Here is a 21,936-nt window from a genome sequence, read left to right on the forward strand (position 1 = left end):
AATCCCAATCGCTTGTAAAAAGCATGCAGTTGATAAATCACCTTCACTTAGCACCCGCTCCTATATGGCAATCCTCATTTAACTCAAAGCAAAGGGCCTCAATCCCTTGTGTGGTCCATATTCCACAGGATGGGCCAAGGGTTCAGATGTTCCTTATAGATAAAGAATGAATCTCTGGGTTGGCCACTCCTGGATTCCTTAGCTCAGAATTCTGAACACACATTCTTCTTCTGAAGTTATTGCTGTCAGGTGCACCTACACTGAGTGCTGCCAACTGCCAGACTTAGAGGAGTAACTGGCTGAGGGATTCTGGCTTCCCCATCATAAATACCAATAAAAGCAGGAGGTCTCGTTTTTAAAAAAATTGACTATGATGCTCATAGATGACTTTTCCACATTTTCCATGATCGATTTGGAAGTTGCTTGAAGATGGAGATCCTGACATTCTATTTTTCCTTGATAGTTTTGGTTTAAAATAAAGGCCTAGGAAAAATATGTGAACTCTCTGAAAGAGAACTCTTCCCTTTCTGATCAGGAGATTGAGACCATCCTGGCTAACATGGCGAAATCCTGTCTCTACTAAATATACAAAAAATTAGCCTGGCGTGGTGGCGGCACCTGCAGTCCCAGCTACTGGGGAGGCTGAGGCAGGAGAATCACTTGAACTCAGAGAGCGGAGGTTGCAGTGAGCCGAGATTGCGCCACTGCACTCCAGCCTGGGCATCAGAGCGAGACTCCGTCTCAAAAAGACAAAAAAAAAAAAAAAAAAAAAAAAAAAAAAATTTGAATAGAGCCTTTCTAAGAGCTATGTAGATATAGACTGGCATCTTAAGATTCACATGAAGTCTAACCTTTTGGGAGCAATTTGCTTTTATCCCAGTCTTTTGCTTTTTTACATTATTTCCCAACACTGCTATGTATTATTTCCTGTTCTTAGGCATGGTTGGGCTGAAGTGCTGCAGTTACTGTCGGTACCCCGGGAGGCTGACACATCTATTCCTTGGATAAACCATGTCCCGGCTTTCACATAGGTGTCAATACAGATGTTGTACGTGGACAGTGTCTTCATGAATTAGAAGTCTGCGTGGGTTCTTAGCTCTCTCGGGAGTATCTTCTGCAGTATTGTTTTCATGTTGGACATCCCTTTAGTTTCTAATTTTTTTGACCAGAGTAGAAAATCAAATCAACGTTGTACCTAAATGGCTGGTTGTGAAGCTCCTGGGCTCCCAGGTGCAGACGTCAGCTCTGCTTCCCCCTGGGCACAGGCCTGCTCAGGACTTGAGCTGTCTTTCCTTTTATGGCCACTTTTTATTTGGGACACATTTCTTAAGCACTCAGCATAGGTGAGGCACTCTGTTTCTAATTTTGGGGATTCAAAGACAAAGCAAGTGTTGATTCCGCCTTCCCCTGGCTCTGGGCTGCCCCTCTAAAGTCCAAAGCGAACTTCAAAAAAAAACAAGAATAGGTATTTTTGTACCCATTTTTGTACAGGTACCTGGATGCCACACATGCTGCTGGGGTTCTGACCATGCTGTGGCTGTGTCTGACCCTGCCCAGCTGCTTTTGGGGTCCTAAGAGGGGTACTTCAAGGGGAGCGCAGCCTAGTTTCTGCCTCATATCCCTGCCTCCTGCCCTGGTGAACTAGGCTGGCAGTAGAGAGCTCCTTTGAAACCCTAGCAACCAGCTCTTCCTTGACACCTGCTTGGTGGATCAGCCCAATGACACGTCTAGACTTCAGGAATAACTCCCAGCATGTCTCCATGCGAGAAAAAGTGAGAACATGAATTTTCCATCCCTCCTCCAAAGAGTCCACCTGCCAGGTAAGGGTAGTTGAGGCAGAGTCTACCCCACTTTGGGGAGAGGAAGAAGGGCAAGGAGACAGGTGGGACTGGGGCCAAGTTGTACTGGGATCCTCCAAGGAGCTGGTTAAGGTGTTGGGGTCAAGGTGCTCCATGGCCCAGGGACAGAGGAAGTGGGGGCTGCCCTGGACCCTGAGGTGGTTACTGGTGGTGTAGCATCACGTCATGCCATGGGCATTAGGGCGCTTCTTCTCTGTATTCTTTTTCTCTGTCCCTCCTGACACTTTTTGTGCTGTCCTACCTCCCTGAACTCTTCCATGAGGCTCTTCCCTTTGCATTCACAGTCATTTAGAGCTTCAAAGGGAGCTTCAGCAAGAGCTGCAGAATCATAAAATGAGGAATCCTAACAGGAGAGACCTCATTAGCCTGTCAACGCTTAGGTGAGAACTGCGGCTCACACTGAGCTTCTACTCTTGCGGGGGCTTTGGGCAGGTGAGGTTCTTTATCGCTGAGCAGAATACAGGCAGGTGGGTTGCTGCTGTCTGACTTTCGGGGAAAGGACAGCTCTGGGATGCTCTGTGCTCTCTGGGGCTTCAGTGCTGTCTGAAGAGGCTGCCGATGGTTGTTGACACAACCCAGGCCCAGAAGTGATTTTGAAATGCCGTAGAGCAGGGCCCCAGACCACAGACGGGTACCAATCCCCAGGCCACAGACAGGTACTGAAGCTTCATCTGTATTTACAGCTGCTCCCCAGCCGTTTCCTATCACTCGCATTACTGCCTGATCTCCTCCTCCTGTCAGATCAGTGGCAGCACTAGATTCTCATAGGAGCATGAAGCCTATTGTGGACTGTGCATGCAAGATCTAGGTTGCATGCTCCTTATGAAAATCTGATGCCTGATAATCTGTCACTGTGCCCCATCACCCCCAGATGGGACTGTCTAGTTGTACGAAAACAAGCTCAGGGCTCCCACGGATTCTACTATACGGAGAGTTGTAGAATTATTTTATTAGATATTACAATGTGATAATAATAGAAATAAAGTGCACAATAAATGTCATGTGCTTGAATCATCCCCAAACCCTCCCCCAACAGCACCCTTCACCTGGTCTGTGGAAAAATTGTCTTCCACGAAACTGTACCTAGTGCCAAAAAGGCTGGGGACTGCTGCTGCAGCGTAAAGCCCTATTGGCCCTACCTCCCTGCAAACGATCTACCTCCCTGCAAATCGATCTACGGCCCTGTAAATCAATCGCCAGGCTGATGGAAAGTGTTTGCAGATGTCTGAGGCATCTTGTGACTGAATCCAAGCTCGAGGGCCTGATACCTGCCTGAGCACCTCTCTACTGCTCCCACCTCCCTTTCTGGATCCAGGACTTTCAAGATCCTGTCAACCCTTCACATTCCCACCCAGCCCTGGCTCTGCTTCTCGAATGTGGCCTACATCTGGCTTCTGCCAGTGGGTGATCTGGAGATGACCCTACACACCTTCTCCACCTCACCAACAACCCCCAACCCTGACTCTGCTGTTGCTGTGACAGTTCAGAAAGCAGGCGCCATTGCCTACAAGGCAGAGAGAAGAAACTGTGGAGGATGAAAGAGAGAAGGAAATAAGCAGAGAAAAGGAGGCTTAGGAAATGGATTCTAACAGCACAAGACTGGAGCTTTCTTCTTGCTTTTCTGGTCCTCTCCCTAGGAGATGATGTAGAAATCACTGTTAAAAAACTGCAGTGGACATGAGAGTTTGTATTAGTTTGCTAGGGCTGCCATAAACCAAGTACCACCAACTGGGTGGCTTAAACAACAGAAAATGTCTGCCTCACAATTCTAGAGGCTAGAAGTCTGAGAATTTCTAGTGTCGGCAAGGCTGGTTTCTTCCAAGGCCTCTCTCCTTGACTTGCACATGGCTGTCTTCTCCTTGTGTCTTCACATCTTCATCCCTCTGTCTGTCTGTGACCTAGTCTCCTCCTCTTATATGGACACCAGTCACACTGGATTATGGCTCACCCTTTTAACTTAAAGGCTCTATCTCCAAATAGTCATTTTCAGAGGTATGGGGGGAATGGGTGGTTAGGACTTTGACATATGAATTTAAGGGGTACACAGTTCAGCCCATAACACAGACCCAGGGTAAAGTTGCAAAGTTTGAGTAACTTTGACAGGAAAGAGATTTTGACATCATTTCAAAGCTGTCTTTAGGTGTCCAATCAAAGTGAAAACGTTTTGTAGAAGGTTTTTCACCTTGATGTGTGTGTGGTGGGGAGGAGAGGGTCCAGCTGTGCCAAGTTCATGGCAGGTGCTTGCATTGTGGCTAATTCTCTTATAGCAAAGGTCACTTGAGCCCAGGAGTTCGAGACCAGCCTGGACAACATAGTGAGACCCCCCCCATCTCTCCAAAAAATAAACGAGACCGAGCCATGAGCCAGATAGGCCATTTGGACTGCCAGTTTCCTACCTGTGATGTAGAATGTTCAGGCTAAACCAGTGGTTCTCAAAGTGTGTCCCTGGACTGGCAGCATCAGCATCATCTGGAACTTATTCGTAATGCAAAATTTGGAACCCCCATCCCAGACCTCCTGAACTGGAAACTCTGGGAGTGGGGCCAGCCATCTTTGATCTAACCAGCCCTCTGGGTGTTTCTGATGCATATGCAAGTTGGAGAACCACTGGGTCCTATTCTTGGTCCCTGCTCCAGTCCTGTTCTTGTATTGCCACAGTGCGTTACCTCAAGTTGCAGGGCTCAGAAGACCCTCTTTTCTCCCGAACTCATAGCGTCTGCTGTCCATACCACCACTGAGAAGTTGTTCATTTGCTTCCATGTGGTGGCTGTAGAATTATCAGGCTTATGGTTATTTAATTCTTTTGTTGGTGATTAACTTTCCAGATGTTTATTTTGTCTCCTGGCCTGGCACATAAACTTCTAGAGAGCAAGGATCTTGATTTACCCCCACTTTTTTTTGGTATGGGTCTAGCATAGTGCCTTGCACATGTAGGTGTTTACTAATTGCTGGGTGCAATTGGAGGGAGGTAGTTTTCTGATAGCTCAATCCGGCCATACTGTATTAAAAGACCAAACTACAGCATTTACTCTTTGCTGGCTGTTTCCATCTTTACCCTGACTTTTTCTCTTCTGTTGATCTTCCCAGGATCATTTCCTTCCTGCCACCAGGGCAGAGATGCTGCTTACACAATGAAGTTAGTGTGCCATTTTCCTGGGGAGTAACTTCCAAACAATAAAAAAGTGAAAGTTAAACACATCCCGAGGGCAGTAGTGGGTGTGCGGCTCATGGGCTGTGAGGGCAGAGACCTTCCTTCCCTTGCGAGGGGTAGTTTTTGAATCTGTGATGCAGGTTTTTAAAAAAATTTTTATTTCTGTAGAGATGGGGTCTTGCTATGTTGCTTGGCTGGCCTCAAACTCCTGGCCTCTAAAGATCCTCCCACCTCCACCTCCCAAAGCATGGGGGTTACAGGTGTGGACCACTGTGCACGGCCAAATGGGAGTCAACCACCCCATGGTTCCACGGGAGTTTGAACCCAGGACCTTCAGTGTGTAAAGCAGACATGATAACTGTTACACTATGGAACCATGTGTGGTGCAGCTTTATAGCTTCTCTCCAAACCAGTCCTGAACTTCAGGGAGCCTCATATTGATTGAAGAGCCTGAAAATGAAGGCTGCCCCGAGGCCCTTGGTTGCTGGGAGCAGAAGTGACAGACATCCCTGCGGTCGGGTGGATTTTGGGCACAGCCTATCCTCATGAACCCAGTTTTTCTCCCTTCCTCCTTCTCTGGGGCTGTCATGGTAGAATAACTGCCTAAGAATGTGATTGATGAGGAAAACGTATACAAACTTTATTTTCTAAATGTTATCCAGATTAATGAACATACTGGAATTTGAGCTGGATTTTCAAGGGAAGGCTAGCATTTAGTCAGGTAGGAAAAACAGAGAGCTATTGTGAATGGGCCAAAAGCGCAGGCAAATCTGGGAAAATTTGTGCTGTGCTGGCCACAGGGTGGCAGGCTGGGTTGGCTATATGAGCATTTGTGTAGGGGTCTGGTGGGAGACGATGTTGGAGGAAGCTAGGGTGTGGGGCTGGGAAACCCAGGTGTGTTCTATGCACAGAAGGGCTATACAGAAGCTGTTTTTAGTGGGGAGGGAGAGGCTGGACATGGTGACTCAAGCCTTTAGTCCTAGCACTTTGGGAGGCTGAGGCAGGAGGATTGCTTGAGGCCGGCTGGGAGTTCAAGACCAGCCTGGGTAACATAAAAAGACCCTGTCTCTACAAAAAGTGAAACAGTAGCTGGGCATGGTGGTGAGCGCCTGTAGTCCTAGCTACTCAGGAGGCTAAGGCAGGAAGATCACTTGGGCCCATAAGTTTGAGGCTACAATAAGCTATGATTGTGCCATTGCATTCCGGCCTGGGTGACAGAGCAAGACTCTGTCTCTAACAAAATAGAAAATAAAGTGGAGGGAGGGACAGCACACAGCAGTGCTGCAGGACAAGGCATTTGACCGCTGAGTGTGGCTGGGTAGGGGGAGACACCCATCTACCCGGCAGTGGTGTTGGAGGTTGCCTCTTTGCTGGGACCCCGGGCCGTCAGAAGCAAGACATAGGGAGTCTGGGAACCGAGACAGCTGGGGAGTGAGACATTTGACTTTTATTGAGTTGCTTTATGTGTGGACTGGATAGTGATTGTCATGTAGTTTGTTGGACAAGGGAAAACCTGACATGGATGCTGATCATGGATATTGCAGAAAATTAAGAGAAATGCCAGGGATTCTGTGGAACTGATATAGTTGATAATCATTCAGATAAACTGCTTAGCACTCATGCCTAACTGGCCCCAGGCACAAGTTCATATGCGGTTAAGGGTGGGTTATTAGCTTTATTGTGCTTTTGATTTGGTTCTTCATATGATTCTTCATAGTTTGTTGACATAGTCTTGAAGCTGGGTTGTCTTGTCACAACTTTATAAAATGTAAAGGAAACTTACCTACCAAGCAGTCAAAGTTACAAGAATGGAGACCTTCTGAGACAGTCAGGAAGTGCTTGGTAGAGGCTGGACATTTATTAGGCCTTGGAGATGGAGAAATTAGTATTTATTCTTATTGTTGCCCCAGCATTGCGTGGGATTTGGGGGAAGGAAGTGTATTAGCCTGCTTGGGCTGCTGTAACAGAATATCACAGCCTGGATGGCTTCAACAACAGAAACTTATGTCTCACAGTTCTGGAGGCTCCAAGTTCAAGACCAGGGCGAATCCTCTCTCCTCGGCTTGCAGACGGTATCTTCTTGCTGTGACCTCACATGGCCTTTTCTCTGTGTGAGCGTCAGGATAGACAGCTCTGGTGACTCTTCCTCTTTTTGCAAGATCACAGTCCTGTTGGGTCAGGGACCTGCCCTTATGACCTCATTCAACTTTAATTACCTTCTTAAAGGCCCTTTCTCCAAATATGGTGACATGGGGGGTTAGAACTTCAACATGACCTTTGGCGGGGACACAATTTAGTGTGTAACAGGAGAAGATGGATGTGCTCATTTAGCCCTTGGAAGTCAGGGCTGGAGCTGAACTGATTGAAAAGGAGAAAAAATGGTCAGGAGATGTGACCAAAGTGAGCAGAAGGCTTGGGTGGTGTCCAGGAGGCAGCGGGAAGAAAAGAGAGGGAAGGTCCAGCTGGCTGTGTGCATTCTTCCAGGCTGTGTGACCTCCTGGTGTTCAGGAACCGTCATCATTGACAACATGGCACTTCTTCAGATTAAAATGTCACTGAAGATCAGTTTGTCTCGTCCTTATGCTTGAGTCCTTTTGTTGAGAACTCAGGTTCAAGTTTTGAGAAGTGCTTCCCTGCTGCCTTTGCCAAAAAGCAGACCTAGACATCCAAAGAAGTGTGTGGAAGCTTTAGCCCCCGAGTCTGGCAGCATCCATTCACATGACAAGAAGGAGCAGGACTTTCATCACCGTCTTGGTTTGAGGGGCCAGTCTAGACTCTTTCAAGGGAATAGTCCCTTTTCAGGTAAGGGAGGAGGTATTTGGAAGAGTGGCTGCAAAGGTGGAAAATGAGCCTGAGAAGGACCTCCCCACTGCCTGGAGACCTAGGTGAGGTGGGGAGGCAAGGACCAGACACCCTCAAGGTGTCTTAAAAAATTATCTGGGTGAATGGTCTGAGGGCAAGGGAGACCCTTCCCCTACTCTTCCAAACTATACTTCAAGGGGCTGAATGGCTCTCAAAAGTGAACTAAGATAAAAAGAAGACATGACAACCCCATGCTCCAGAAGGTGAGGCCTGCGCTTGAACAGATGCGAGGCCCTTTGTTTGAGTGTGGGGAGGCTAGTGGGGTGGTGCGGGCCACTGTGAGCCGCGTAATGGGCGGTGCCTTTCATATGCAGAGCAGGCCTTTGATCTGAGGGGGATGAAAGTGCTGGAAAGAGGAGAGGCTCGCTGGGGGGTCTTTGTTTTTGACAAAAAAGACATCTGCCGGACTCGAACCCCCTCACCCACCCCCTCAACCCCTGGGCTAACGCAACAATGCCCCAACTGGGACCTGGGTCTCCCCACAGCTGAAGAAGTCTCAGGAAAGAGAAAAAGGCCTGCTGCAAATGTGGACAGGAGCTTAATCGATTCTTTCCACAGCCCAGAAGGAAAGGGAGAGAGAAGAAGGGCTGTGGGGAGGCAAGGGGAGAGTGGAAAGGGGGATGTGGGGGCTAGGGGCAAGGAAGGGTGGAATTTGAACCCTGAAGTAAACTGTCTGGTGATAAGCCTGTAAAGTATTCTCCAGTGAGCACAACTTTCAGAAGGCAGTGCAGGTGGGGTGAGTATGTGTCATTGGAGGGAGGGAGAAGGGGATTCAGCTGATGATAAGCCATGATTATGGTTAGACTGATAATCTTTTTTTTTTTTTTTAAAAAGGGAGTATAATGTACGGCAAGCACTAATGTGAAAGTAGCAATGTGTGTATCTTACTTACTGTGTTTTCCAAGGGGAAAATTAAGTCCCTTTAGTTTTTGCACCGTAGGAAATGCCATATCAGGGGTGTTTTATCTTAGTTGTAATATTTCCAATAGTTCTTTTCTTGTGGTCTCTTGTCTCTTGCCCTTCTTGAAATCTAAACAAATGCAAATTAAAAGAGATTTGAAATGAGGCAATTGGTATTTGGCCTATAAAGATGAGTATTTTCTGCTTGTGGACAATTTTAAAGTCCATTCGGTGGGGTAGATGTACTCTTTGAATGTAAAGCTGATGATTCAACCAGTGCCGTATCATCGAGTCAGGTGTCCACTCAGGTGTAACTGGCATGGCTTGGGGAGGGAGGGGGCACATGGAATCATGTCCTACATAGGGCTGTCCCTTCAGAGGCTGTGGTTTGGGTAGGGGTTGGTAGAAGAAGGGCACAGTGATTTGACACCTTTGGTACACCCAGTAGGAGAGAAAGGTCCGTAATCAGAGGATGATTTTGTGGAGTTTTTCCCAGAGGTGGAAGTTGACCTGACACCATGATCTCTGGGGGGCAAGGGGCATTAGTTAACAGGACAGGAAGGGTGAATTTGAGGCTGTCTGTGCATCTTACCTGGTGGTGCTGTCATAACCAGGAAAGGGCATTCAGGAGAAGTAGGTGTATTGCCTCTCCTTGCCTTAGAGTTGCATGGGTCTGGGCAGTCAGGCAGGTCTTGCCTGAGGAGAGATTGGCTTTAGAGGCCCGGGAGGCACCAAGGCCAGTCTTGCTGCCTATTGCCCTGTTCTTCTGTGCAGTCTCTCAGCGGAAAGAGTATGAACTTTGGAGACCATGGATCTGGGTTTGAATCCTACCTCCCCCATTTCCTAGTATTGTGACCTTGGGTGAGATATTGAACATTTCTGAGTCTGTTTTCTTCTTTGTAAAAGGGGTATGATGAAACAAACATTGTCAGTTTGTAGTGAAGAATAAACAGAGAACCTTTGTAAAGTGCCCAGTGCATAATGTTTTGGTAAGTTTGCTGTTGCTTTTGCTCCTACCACTGTAAGTGGTTGGGCTTACTTGTACCTAGCCTGTACAGTTGTCCCTCAGTATCCATGGTGGATTGGTTCCAAGACCTACTTGGATACCAAAATTCAAGGATGCTCAAGTTCCTGCTATAAAGTGGCAAGTTGCATTTGGATATAACCTATGCACACCCTCCCAAATACTTTGTCATCTCTGTGTTACTTACGATACATAATACAATGTAAATGCAATGTAAATAGTTGTTATACTGTATTTTTGTTTTTAAAAATTGTATTATTTTTATTTTTTCAAATATAAATAATATATATTTATATATAATATATGAAATATAAATAAAGAAATATTTTTTCAGATGGAATCTTGCTCTGTGCCCAGGCTGGAGTGCAGTGGGGCCGTCTCTGCTCACTGCAACCTCTGCCTCCCGGGTTCAAGGGATTCTTCTGCCTCAGCCTCCCGAGTAGCTGGGACCACAAGTGTGAGCCACCATGCCTAGCTAATTTTTGTATTTTTAGTAGAGATGGGGTTTCACCATATTGGCCAGGCTGGTCTCGAACTCCTGACCCTGTGTGCCTTGGCCTCCCAAAGTGCTGGGATTACAGGCGTGAGCCACTGCACCCATCAAGGCTGGAAATCTTAAATTGAGGTATTGGCCAGGCAGTGTTCTCTCTGAAGGACCTGGAGGAGAATCCACTCTTCCAGCTTCTGGTGGTTGACACCTATCCTTGGTGTTTCTTGTCTTGTAGGAGCCTCACTCCAGTCTCTGCCTGATATAGTTTGGCTGTGTCCCCACCCAAATCTTATATTGAACAGTAGTGTCCATAATCCCCATGTGTCATGGGCAGGACCAGGTGGGAGATAATTGAATCATGGGGGTGGTTACCTCCATGCTGTTCTCCTGATAGTGAGTTCTCACGAGATCTGATAGTTTTATAAGGGGCTTTTCCCCCTTTTGCTCGGCACTTCTCCTTCCTCCTGCCATGTGACGAAGGACATGTTTGCTTCCTCTTCTGCCATGGTTGTAAGTTTCCTGAGGCCTCCCCAGCCCTTCAAAACCGTGAGTCAATTAAACCTTCCTCCTTTATAAATTACCCAGTCTTGGGTATGTCTTTATTAGCAGCGTGAGAACGGACTAACACACTGCCTCTGGCGTCACATGGTGTTCTCGGTGGGTGTTTCTGCATGGTCTTCCCCCTGTGGCTGCCTGTCTTTCTGTATCTAAATTTCCCTTTCTTATAAGGACACAGTCATATTGGATTAGAACCCACCCTAATAATCTTAACTTAAATATATCTGCAAGGGCTTGTTTCCAAATAAGTTCACATTCGTAGGTCCTGGGGCTTAGGATGAACATATCTTTTGGATGGGGGGAAAAATTTAACCCATAACACTCTTTTGCCCTCTCTAGTAGTTCCGTAGCTGGTTAGGGAGATGATTTTCAGATTGACCTGTCTTCTGTGTCCTGCAGTGACCTTTACCCTCCTGGGCTAATGGAAACTTCTCCTATTGGGAGATCTATTCTTCTTTTTCCTTATTTCCTTCTGGGCTTGCCATTGGCCCAGGAGGCTCTGGCTTCCATCTAATTCACTCAGGGAGCTTTCACTCTGCACAATGGAGATGAAGGTTTCATCACTGGGCCTTTGGCTGCTCCTACATTGGGCGTATGGGTCATCTTTGCAGTTGTCACATTCCTGCTGCCCTCTGGGGAAAGCCTGGTGGCTCCCACTGAGGTGCTGGAAGCACCTCCAAGTACAAGCTGCAACACCCTCCTCCACCCTGCCAACAGCCCCTGAGGACATATTGGCCCTGCTTCTGATAGCCAAGCTAGCAACTCCCGCCACCATGGTCATTCTGGCCACCCCTCCCCCCAGCCCATGGTCATTTTGGCCATCCTCCCTCAACTCTGCGGTCATTCTGGCAACCCCTTCCCAAACCCCATGGTCATTCTGGCAACCATCCCCCACCGCATGGTCATGCTGGTTGTGCTTCTTCCTGGACCCTTGGTGGCTACTCCTGTCCTTGCTGCATTGGTCTGTCCTGGGTCTGCAGACTTGGTTGCTGCTACACTAAGAGAGCCTGCTGCAGTGCCTGTGTCTACCTGTGCTGCCACCCCTGTTGTCCTTTGCCAGGTTTCACAGGTTTATGAATGTAGAAGAGTATGTGCTGGGGTAGCTATACTGGCCATTCCATGAGTAGAGTTTGTGTGTGGAGGTTACGTTGGTGTCCCTCCCCACAACATAACCAGGGGAGATGACTCAGACATCTCAGGGACCACGTGGAGCCTCCTGATGCCAACCTGATCCTAACCCCCTTCTCTATGGAGCTCCACAGCCCGTGCCAAGGGGAGGAGAATCAAGCAAGGCAGAGAGGTCAGAATGGAGACCAGAGAGCTCTGCTCCCATTGCTTCTTGAGATGGAGCAAATTAAGGGGTTATAAGTGTAATTACACTTGAGGTCATCAAATCCAATCTTCCATTCGATGTAGGAATCCCATTTATGGTCATCTCAATTTTGACTGAACAGCCCCAGTGCCAGCAGAGCACCATTACAGTTCCCCAGGGAGCCTCGTTGTACATGTGTATATTACATACTTGTGCTGGTATTTCTATGGGGGAGAGATTCCTAGAAGTAGGACATGCACATTTTCCATTTTGACAGCTACTACTAACAAATTATGCATGTGTGCAAACACACAATGTACTGATATATGCAAATGAGTACACGGCAGTCATGGACAGGGAACTCAAAAAGAAAGGACTTTCTAATAATTAAAAATGTCTTACAAGACATTTTACAAGTGAGTGACTTGAGATGGTAAGTGTTCAAAAAGAAGAGCTTGGATGGTCGGGATGCTATAGAGGGGATTAAGCGTTGGGTAAGAGATTAGAACAGCTGACATCTAAGGTCTTAAATTCAGCCTTCTGGTACACTCTAAAAAAGCACTGAGACTCTCACCAAGGTGATATTACCCACTGGTGGCTCATTTTTTCTGGGTCCTTCCAAATGCAATGCCTCTTTCAGGTGAGCCTCAGAGAACAACAGCTGTGTATGACCCTGAGCCCATCTCCTCGAGTGTTTGCAGAGACTTAGACTGGGCTGTGCTTGTCCTCTGCCACAGATACAGACGTCCATTGTATCCCTAGTTGGGATGGCCTGGATTCTGCTGGGACCCTCCACTGGTGGCCTCCAATGATAAAGAGTTTTTCTCAATAAATAAGGCCTTTCTGTGTATCTGAAGCAGACACCTTTGCAGGTAGCAAGAATGGCAAGTAGCAAGCTTTAAGCATAGCTACTGTTTCTTATAGCCCAGGACAGAAATCTTTATAGACTTTTAGGGAAGTAGCCTGGTTAGTGCTAACATCTTGGAGGTCTCTGGCTTCTTCCCCTAATGGCCTGGCCACATCCAGCAGGCTATTCACAGCCTGTGGCTGGTCAGGCCAGCAGCATGATGTTAGGTGGTAGAGGAAGGGGCTGGTGGAAGCCATGGCCACTGTTACCATTTGGATGCAGTTCTGCACATCAATCACTTCTCTTTTGATAATCAGGATAATGTTGCTCTCAAACACTCTCCTCCCTTAGATCATTGTTGCTGAAGGTCCCCCATGGAGGGGTCGAGCATGCCTACTGCTTGGCCATCGGGAGCTGGTAATACAGTAACATAGATTCACCGCTCATAGCGCCACCTGTTTTTTGATGAGGGGAGGGGCAAACTATAGTTCTAGGGCAAGGGAGTGACTGAGACAGCTCATCTCTCTCTGGGGCCTCTACCTTGACCCCAAACTCCTACTGAGTGTTTGCATTTATCCTCTACTGCCCTCTGTGACTGGTTGCTGTCACATGCCCATTGGTTCTTGCCCCCTCTCCAACCCAAGAGCTACCCTGTCAGGGTAGGACCACCACCATCTTCTTCCCCAAGTGCAGTTCAACCTCCCAGAGGACAGGCGGACTCTGTGGGGGTGGAGGAAGGGTGAGGAATACCATTATTATTATTGTGATGATTATTATAATTGTAAACCCATTCTGCTAACAGCTTTGAATACTTTGCTGTCCCTCTCCTGGATGCTCAGAGTTCTAATATTCCACCACACTTCCTTTTGTCCTTTTTTTCCCAGGGGATCATGCTTTTCCCCCAGGGGCTGTTAAAAGATTGACAGTGAGTGACAAGGACCTAGGTGAAGGCATTTGCTACCTGGCAATTTTTTGTTCAAGAGAACCCATTGGAGGTACATCAGTGTGAGTAGCTTGGCAAGACGGCATTAGAGAGGAAATCTCCTTGGAACATTCCACCAACTGGACTTGGAAACTTAAAATGTGAATTTCTTTTGAAATAATGTTTTAAAGGATGATTTCTAGGCTAGTCCATAGAAAGGCTTATGTTTCTATGGAAAAACCGTAGAAAACACTACGACTGGCAGAAGCATGATGGCCCATTCTGCCAACACCTCAACAGCCCACATCCCTTCTGGCGAGAGTGAGTCAGCCTCTAAAAGCTATGGTACAGGGAATTGGCATTCAGGTACTTGTTGGCGACTTGAGCCAGCAATTGATTGCGGTGCAGCAAGACCAGCACCTCTCTAAGGCATTTTTTTATTTGCAAGAGTTGGACATGTCGGGTATTCATTTCTTCAGGTTCTTGAGGCTCTAACTCTGACAAGTCCTGTCTGTGGTTCCCAGCCTTGCCTGTGTATTGCAGTCACCTGGGGGTAGAGGTAGGTGGAGATTCATGAGAGCATAGCTGTGATTACAGAAGATGCCCATCTGGTATACAAGCTGGTGTACAAAAGAGCTGGTGTACAAGCTTGGCTTGGTTTATATGCAGCAATTACTCAGCATGGAGCAGCCCTGGATGCACGATGTGAGCTGGTGCCTAAGATGAAGGGAAATAAGCAAGCTTATGGATGGGTAGATCATGCCAAGGTTTATGTCAACAATGAAGTGGTGGAGAATGAGCTGCAATCTGTGGTTTGGGAAATACTGGCTTCGAAGGTCTCAGGGAAAATCAAGTCATCTGGGTGTCTGGAGGAGGAGGCTGGTCTGAGATCTGGGAGAAATGAGCCCTGAATCCTTAAAGGATTGTCTGAAATACTGAGCTGTAGAATTCTGCTTGGGTTTCTCCTTGGAGTCAGCCAGGGGCAGCCTGAGCCCAGAGCAGAGGTCCCAGGACGGCTTTGGGTTGGGACAGTAGGGGATACATCTGGGGGTCTGCAGCAAGGGGCTTCTGCACCTAAACTACTTTTTCACTTAAAAGACTGCAGGGAACCTTGATTTTGTCCCTTTTCGTAGTCAGAAATTTTCCTTCTCCATTTCTGTGATTTGCCACAGTCATTGATGTTATCCTATGGCTAGGATAGCTCGGGCTGCATTTCCTTCAGAAACAGTGAAGGCTACCTATTCACCAGACTTGGGCTTTTTATTTCCTGCTTGTTTTATCTTACATTATAATATATAGTTTCAGGACCAGGCAGTGGCTTACACCTGTAATCCCAGCACTTTGGGAGGCTGAGGTGGGTGGATCACTTGAGGCCAGGAGTTCAAGACCAGCCTGGCTAATATGGCAAAACTCCGTCTCTACAGAATTACAAAAATAGCTGGGCGTGGTGGCGGGTGCCTGTAATCCCAGCTACTCGGGTGGCTGAGGCACAAGAATCGCTTGAATCTGGAAGGCAGAGGTTGCAGTGAGCCGAGACCATGCCATTGCATTCCAGCCTAGGTGACAGAGCAAGACTCCATCTCTTTCTCTCTCTCTCTCTCTATATATAGTAATATATATAAAAAATATATAATATATAAAAATATATAATATAAAATATAAATTATATATATAAAATATATTTTCAGTATTTGTTCATGGAAAGGCTTTTATTGACTAAAGCCTTTGATTGAGTTTTATTGGCCAAAGCAGCAAAACGAAAGTGGAGACTATCTGTCTGTCTGTCTATCTATCTATCTATCTATCTATCTATCTATCTATCTATCATCTATCATTTTTATGTGCAGACAGCATCCATGGAAAGAGATACAATGTGTTGGCGGCAGTGGTTGCTTTTAGGAAGCGTGATTGGGGAATGGGAATTGGAAGGCGATCTATTTCTTTACACTGTTTAAAATTTTTACCATATGCATACTGTTAGAAAAAAAGGAACGCTGAGATCGACATGTGTTATGGGTTGAATTATGTCTTCATCCCCAAATTCTTACATTGTAGTCCCAATCCCAAGTATCTCAGATTGTGACTATATTTGGAAACAGGGTCTTTGCAGGTGAGGAAGTTAAGATGAGGTCATTAGGGTGGGCCCTACTAAAAAATGACTGTACTTATAAAAAAGGGAAATTTAGACACAGAGATAGATACACATGTGGGAAGAACACTATGTAGATCGGAATTATATAGCCACAAGCCAAGGAACCACCAGAAGCTAGGAGAGAGGCCCGGAAGAGATCCTTTCCCAACTTCTTCAGAGGGAGCATGACCTCGTCAACACCTTGGTTGCACACTTCTAGCATCCAGAATGGTGAGGCAATACAATTCTGTTGTTTAAGCTGCTCAATTTGTGGTATTTTGTTATGGCAGCCCTAGAAGCCTAACACAACACATGAAAAACGTTAACAGAAACTGTAAAGGAAGGATTTGAATGGAGAAAGGGAGGCACAGTGGGAGGCAGTGAGCACTGGCTGGGTGGATCCATCCAGGACCCTTGTGCCTGCTCCTTTGCCCTTCTCCCCTCCTGGCCACTGTCCCCAGCTCCTGGCTGAGCATGCTGCTCATGGCACCTGGCCTTTTTGGATCTCCAGGAACAAAAGTCCTTGTATCCCAGGTGTGTTCAGCTGATTCATGTGAGGTGACTTGATCAGTGACAATGCCCCATTCAGGATGGTCCTCCTGGAAGACGCCCTGGGGTCAACTTAACTGGTGGAGTTTGTGAGCAATTCTCTTATCCACAAGCCACATCCTGAAACCCCAAATTTGTCAGACTGGTTCAGACTTCTCCAAGCACAGCAAGGAGAGTAAGTTAGGTAAGGATGACTGACAGTCATTAGTTCTATCAGAAAGGGGTCCTTCAGAGATGCCATAGTAGTTTATGAGGATGCCATATCTGGGCCTCAGTTGTTTGAATGGGAGTGAGTTTAGGGTTGTGCATTGCTCCTGTGGTGCCCATGGAGATTTCCCTTGGAGCCCCATCCTGTCCTGGACTTGGCTCCTCACTGGAGAGGGAGTTACCTCCTCTAGCTCCACAGATGGCTACCCATGGCCTGACCAAAAGTTCACTCCAAGGGAGGCAGCTTCAGCAGGGCCCTGCCCTGCCCAGCTTCCCTCCAGGGCAGCCTGAGGCATGGACTGCTAGGTCTGGGCAACGCAGGTGATAAAGGGCTGCCATCTGGAGTGGGACAGCTGGATAGCAGTGACCTGCCTCCCTGGTTTGTGGTGGTAGTGTGCGAACAGGCACCTCGAATCATCAGGGGAGTATTCGGCCTCCAGGGAAACCCTGTAAGGACCCTTTGATCCCACTCAGAGACTGTTTCTTCAGGAATCCATCTTGGGTCTTTCTCCAAGGAGTCTGTTTCAGTGAGGGTTTTCCCTTGCTTAACATAAACAGTGCCCCAGAGACTTCCCCACATCTCAGCTAAGCCAGCGAAGGAGGGGTTTGGGGTGGGCTGCCTTGTCTGATGACCCCAGGCCAAGCTGTCTTTGAGGCTCATTATGGAGCCTTCCTCTGACTTTCATTGACTGCGTCTCTTTGGACATACAGTGACCACTGTGTTTGGTGTTTGGCACCTGCCGGTGAGCACAGTGTGGGCAGGATCCTTGCTCTTCTCAGCCAAGGAAATCCAGCCCCTTCTACCTCATCACTTAGCTGGTCTCTTGAGGCACTGTATCTCTTGATCTTTTAGGTCAATGGCTTATCTTGTGCTGGGTTTTAATCTGTGAGAAGCTTAAGGCCTTTCATAAGTAGTTGGGGTATAAATAAGCACTCATGAAAGCCATGCTTCCCCTGGGTTGTTATTCGGATCATTGCAGCAGCTCTGAAAGGAAAGGCGTGTGGTGATTACTGGAAGTCATGCTAGAGATTTAAAAAGTACATTTCTGTGGTTTTTAGCAACAAAAGAAAGATTCAGCACCAATTCTGATGCACAGCCCACTGTTCAAACTTCCTTAAAAGAAGAGTGTTTATAGTATGGCCTCCTCATCATAGTGCTGGGTGACATGAGGTGACCTCCCTTCCCTCCAGGAAAAATAGAAAGCAATGACCCTGGGATGATCAAGGGTTTTGATTTGCTTGTGTATGTGCTGTCCTGGCAAGCCTGAAATCAGAGAGTTTAACTTTGGGCCTCTGCCTTTCATTCTCCTCCCAGAAGCTTCTATGATACACCAGACCTCCTTTCCACCCTTCTTTTCAAGATTTTTCTTGAAAAACGCCCCCTTTTTCAGGTAAAATGAAAGCTCCATTAAAGGCAAGGATCTTGTCTTGTTCATGACTATATCTTCAGTGCTTGGAACAGTAGGCATATAATAACTATTTATTGACTGAATTAATGAATAGAAGAAGAGATGAATGAATGCAATTTAGGATCATTTAGTACTGTGACTTGCCTTGATTCTGTCCTTGATTAGTTGACACAGAATGAATTCTCATGATACCCTTCATCATCCCTTATGCCCTTCCATTCTTGATGTTCAGTCTATCAACCACTCAGTTTCCAGAATCCTGGAGTAACTTAGGATCACAGTTGGCATTTTGCTACCCTTCTTCCCACCCCCTTATCTCCCCCGACTTTGCTGTTCCCAGGCCTTCTGGTCCTTGAGGACCACGGGCCCAGATACCTGTCACTGATGAACACCATTAGCCAGGTCACTGTCCTAATATCCATCTTCTACCAGGGATTGTGTGTAATTCTCAGTAGGGGAGTATCTGATATCTTAAATCATTATAATGCACAAAACTCTCCAGTAGTCATTTTATTTACTTATTTTTTGAGAAGGAATCTTGCTCTGTTGCCCAGGCTGGAGTGCAGTGGCACAATCTCAGCTCACTGCAACCTTCGCCTCCCAGGTTAAAAGCGATTCTCGTGCTTCAGCCTCCCAAGTAGCTGGGATTACAGGCACCTGCCACCATGCCTGGCTAATTTTTGTATTTTTAGTAGAGACAGGGTTTTACCATCTTGGCCAGGCTGGTCTTGAACTCCTGACCTCAAGGGATCCACCTGCATTGGCCTCCCAAAGTGCTGGGATCACAGGAGTGAGCCACCGTGCCCGGCCTAAAGTTCTTATTTAATCTGTGATGTGGCCCATACACAGTCTGCCCCAGTTTGCAGACTGACATGTCTGTTACAATGGGTAACTCAATCTTCTCCAAATACCAAGAAAACCTTAAGGAAGAAAAACATTTCAAAATTAATGGACACTCTTCGAGGAAGGTATTTAAGCACCAGGTAACCTGGGCTTGTGCTCAATGCCTTTAAGAGAATAGCAAAGCTCATCAGCAGGTATTTGTGAGCCAATCAGACTTTGAGAATTTGGCTTTGATGAGTTAGATGGAGACAGAATATGTGGGACTTTGGCCTGGGACCAGGCATACCTGATAGGTGTTTCATAATGCCCCTCTCTCTTCCCTCCCAAACCTTTGAAGGTTTGTTCCTCCAGCTAATCTGAAGTCAGTTGGCAATTCCCAGTTGTTGTGGGTAGGCCCTAATTGTATGGCTTTAGAATGCAGGGGCTTATACCTGTGGAAGGCTGAGTTGTCTCATTTAGATCAGTTTGCAGACATGCGCCTGGGTGTATCTGCTTCTCTGGCAAGGCTGTGATCCCACATGTACCAGTCTGTTCTCACACTGCTAATGAAGACATACCCAAGACTGGGTAATTTGTAAAGGAAAGGGGTTTAATGGACTCACAGTTCCACATGGCTGGGGAGGCCTCACAATCATGGAAGAAGGTGAAGGAGGAGCAAAGGCGTGTCTTACATGGTGGAAGGCAAGAGAGCGTGTGCAGGGGAACTCCCCTTTATAAAACCATGAGACTTATTCACTATCACGAGAACAGCATGGGAAAGACCCACCGCCATGATTCAATTACCTCCCACTGGGTCCCTCTCACAACACGTGGGAATTCTAGGAGCTACAGTTCAAGATGAGATTTGGGTGGGGACACAGCCAAACCAAATCACCTCATGACCAAGCAGGCTTGTTACCTGCTCTGGCTTGTCACCAATAGAGGAGTGGGAAGGATGGGAACACAGTATGGTCTAGAGGGTACCAAGACAGAAGACGCTATTGTGCAGAACCTTGGGGAGATGCCTTCCAGAGAGACTGGAGTTACCTCTGCCAGAGAAAAGGAGGAGGTATTGAGAGAAGACAGGATGGAGGGGTTTTACAGAGAGATCTGTCTCCTTTGGTTAAGGTTGCATCACAGGCACAGGAAATATTAGAGTAACTGAGGGAGGTAACTATGTGGAAGGAGGGATGCTGTGGTTTGAATGTGTCCCCTCCAAAATTCAGATGTTGCTAGTGTGATGGTATTAAGAGGTGAGGCCTTTAGGAGGTGATTAAGCCATGAAGGCTCCTCTTTATAAGGGCCTTTATGGGATTCAGACTCCTCTTTATAAGGCCTTTATGGGATTAAGGCCCTAATAAAAGAGGCGTCATGCAGCCGTTCAGTTAGCTTGCCCTTCTGTCTTCTTCCATGTGAGGATGTAGCAAGAAGGCCCTCACCAGACCAAAGGCCAGTGCCTTGATCTCGGACTTCCCAGCCTCCAGAATGGTGAGAAATATATTTCTGTTCCTTATAAATTACCTAGTTTCAGGCATTTTGTTGTAGCAGCACAAATGGACTGAGACAAGGGGTACGCAGTGGGCCTGTGCCACCTTGGCCCACGGGAGGCAAACCAGGAAGCCTTGTCTCCCCGCCACTCAGAATGAGGAGAACATGTGAAAGGAGAAAGGGGTTGGGGCTGGGTAGGGTCATTTGCTGACCTGAGACCTCTAATGCGTTGTCTCTGGAGAGCTGAAACATCTTGCTAAAGACCTCATAGTCAGTCTTTGCTGCAACACAGATGGACCAAGCCTGTCTGTATTGCAGCAAAGAGTGAGGAGATATTCCAGCAAAGGCAGCATCCTGTATGCTGATTACTGGGGAAGCACAAGAAAGGGGAGCTGTCAGAGGCTATAGAGCTGCATCTGTACCTGGGGAAAGTGAGAGAGAAAATTCCACGGGTCATAAGTGTTGTCTGGAGCCTTGTAGGGGGTGGCCAGCCCCACTACCCACCTGATACCAGGAACCCTACCTCCCCACCTCTGACCCAGCTCTCCAGTGCCCAGGAGAATTCCCTGCTTTGTAAAATGAATTCTCCTGGGCACTGGAGAGCTGGGTCAGAGCTGGAGAGGTAGGTTTCCTGGCATCAGGATCTTGAATTTGGATTTTCCCAAAAGATGTTTCAACGAAGCTTTCTCTTGTGATGTATGCCTCAAATATGTTTGGGAAACCTGGCATACTCTGTTCCCCATCAAGGTGAGCCACATCGCACATTAGTATATCAAAGACTGAGAAGTTCTGTAAAATTAAAACCTGTTTGATTTTCTTTTTTTTTTTTTTTTTTTGAGACGGAGTCTTGCTGTCATCCAGCCTGGAGTACAATGGCACAATCTTGGCTTACTGCAACCTCTGCCTCCTGGGTTCAAACGATTGTCCAGCCTTAGCCTCCTGAGTAGCTGGGACTACAGGCACATGCCACCATGCCCAGCTAATTTTTTAATTTTTAGTAGAGACATGGTTTCACTATGTTGGCCAGGCTGGTGTTTAATTTTGTTTAGCCTTCATTTCCTATTTTTTCACATTAACTTCCATTAATATCCCATGGATCTAATGACGCCATTAGCTGGCAATGCCGCACTGATGGTTAGAAAAGATGTGGATAATGCACTGGTTCCTGCCCAATCCTTTATGTAATTGGAACCCACGGGTAGGTGTGTCTGTGAGTCCCCAGCCCTCTCTCTGCCCCACCTCCTAGCTTCTTCAGTCGTTCCTCACAAGCCAGCTCTTGGGTTCCCTCACCTCTTGGTCACACTCATGGAAGAGTTCCAGGTTGTCTGTGTCCTCCATAAGGCAGTTCCCTAGGTGTGTCTGATTGTGGCTGATTTGGGAAGGACAGTTCTCCTCCTTTTCTTTG

General features: G+C 47.1%; 1 protein-coding gene across 6 annotated transcripts in view; it reads left to right on the top strand.

Annotated features, from left to right (window-relative positions):
* TRABD2A (TraB domain containing 2A) overlaps positions 1 to 21,936 on the top strand; it is a 59,511-nt gene that overhangs the window by 17,300 nt on the left and 20,275 nt on the right. The window lies entirely within an intron of this gene.

Source organism: Pongo abelii, chromosome 12 (genome assembly GCF_028885655.2).
Source record: "Pongo abelii isolate AG06213 chromosome 12, NHGRI_mPonAbe1-v2.0_pri, whole genome shotgun sequence".
NCBI classification, from domain to species: Eukaryota; Metazoa; Chordata; class Mammalia; order Primates; family Hominidae; genus Pongo; species Pongo abelii.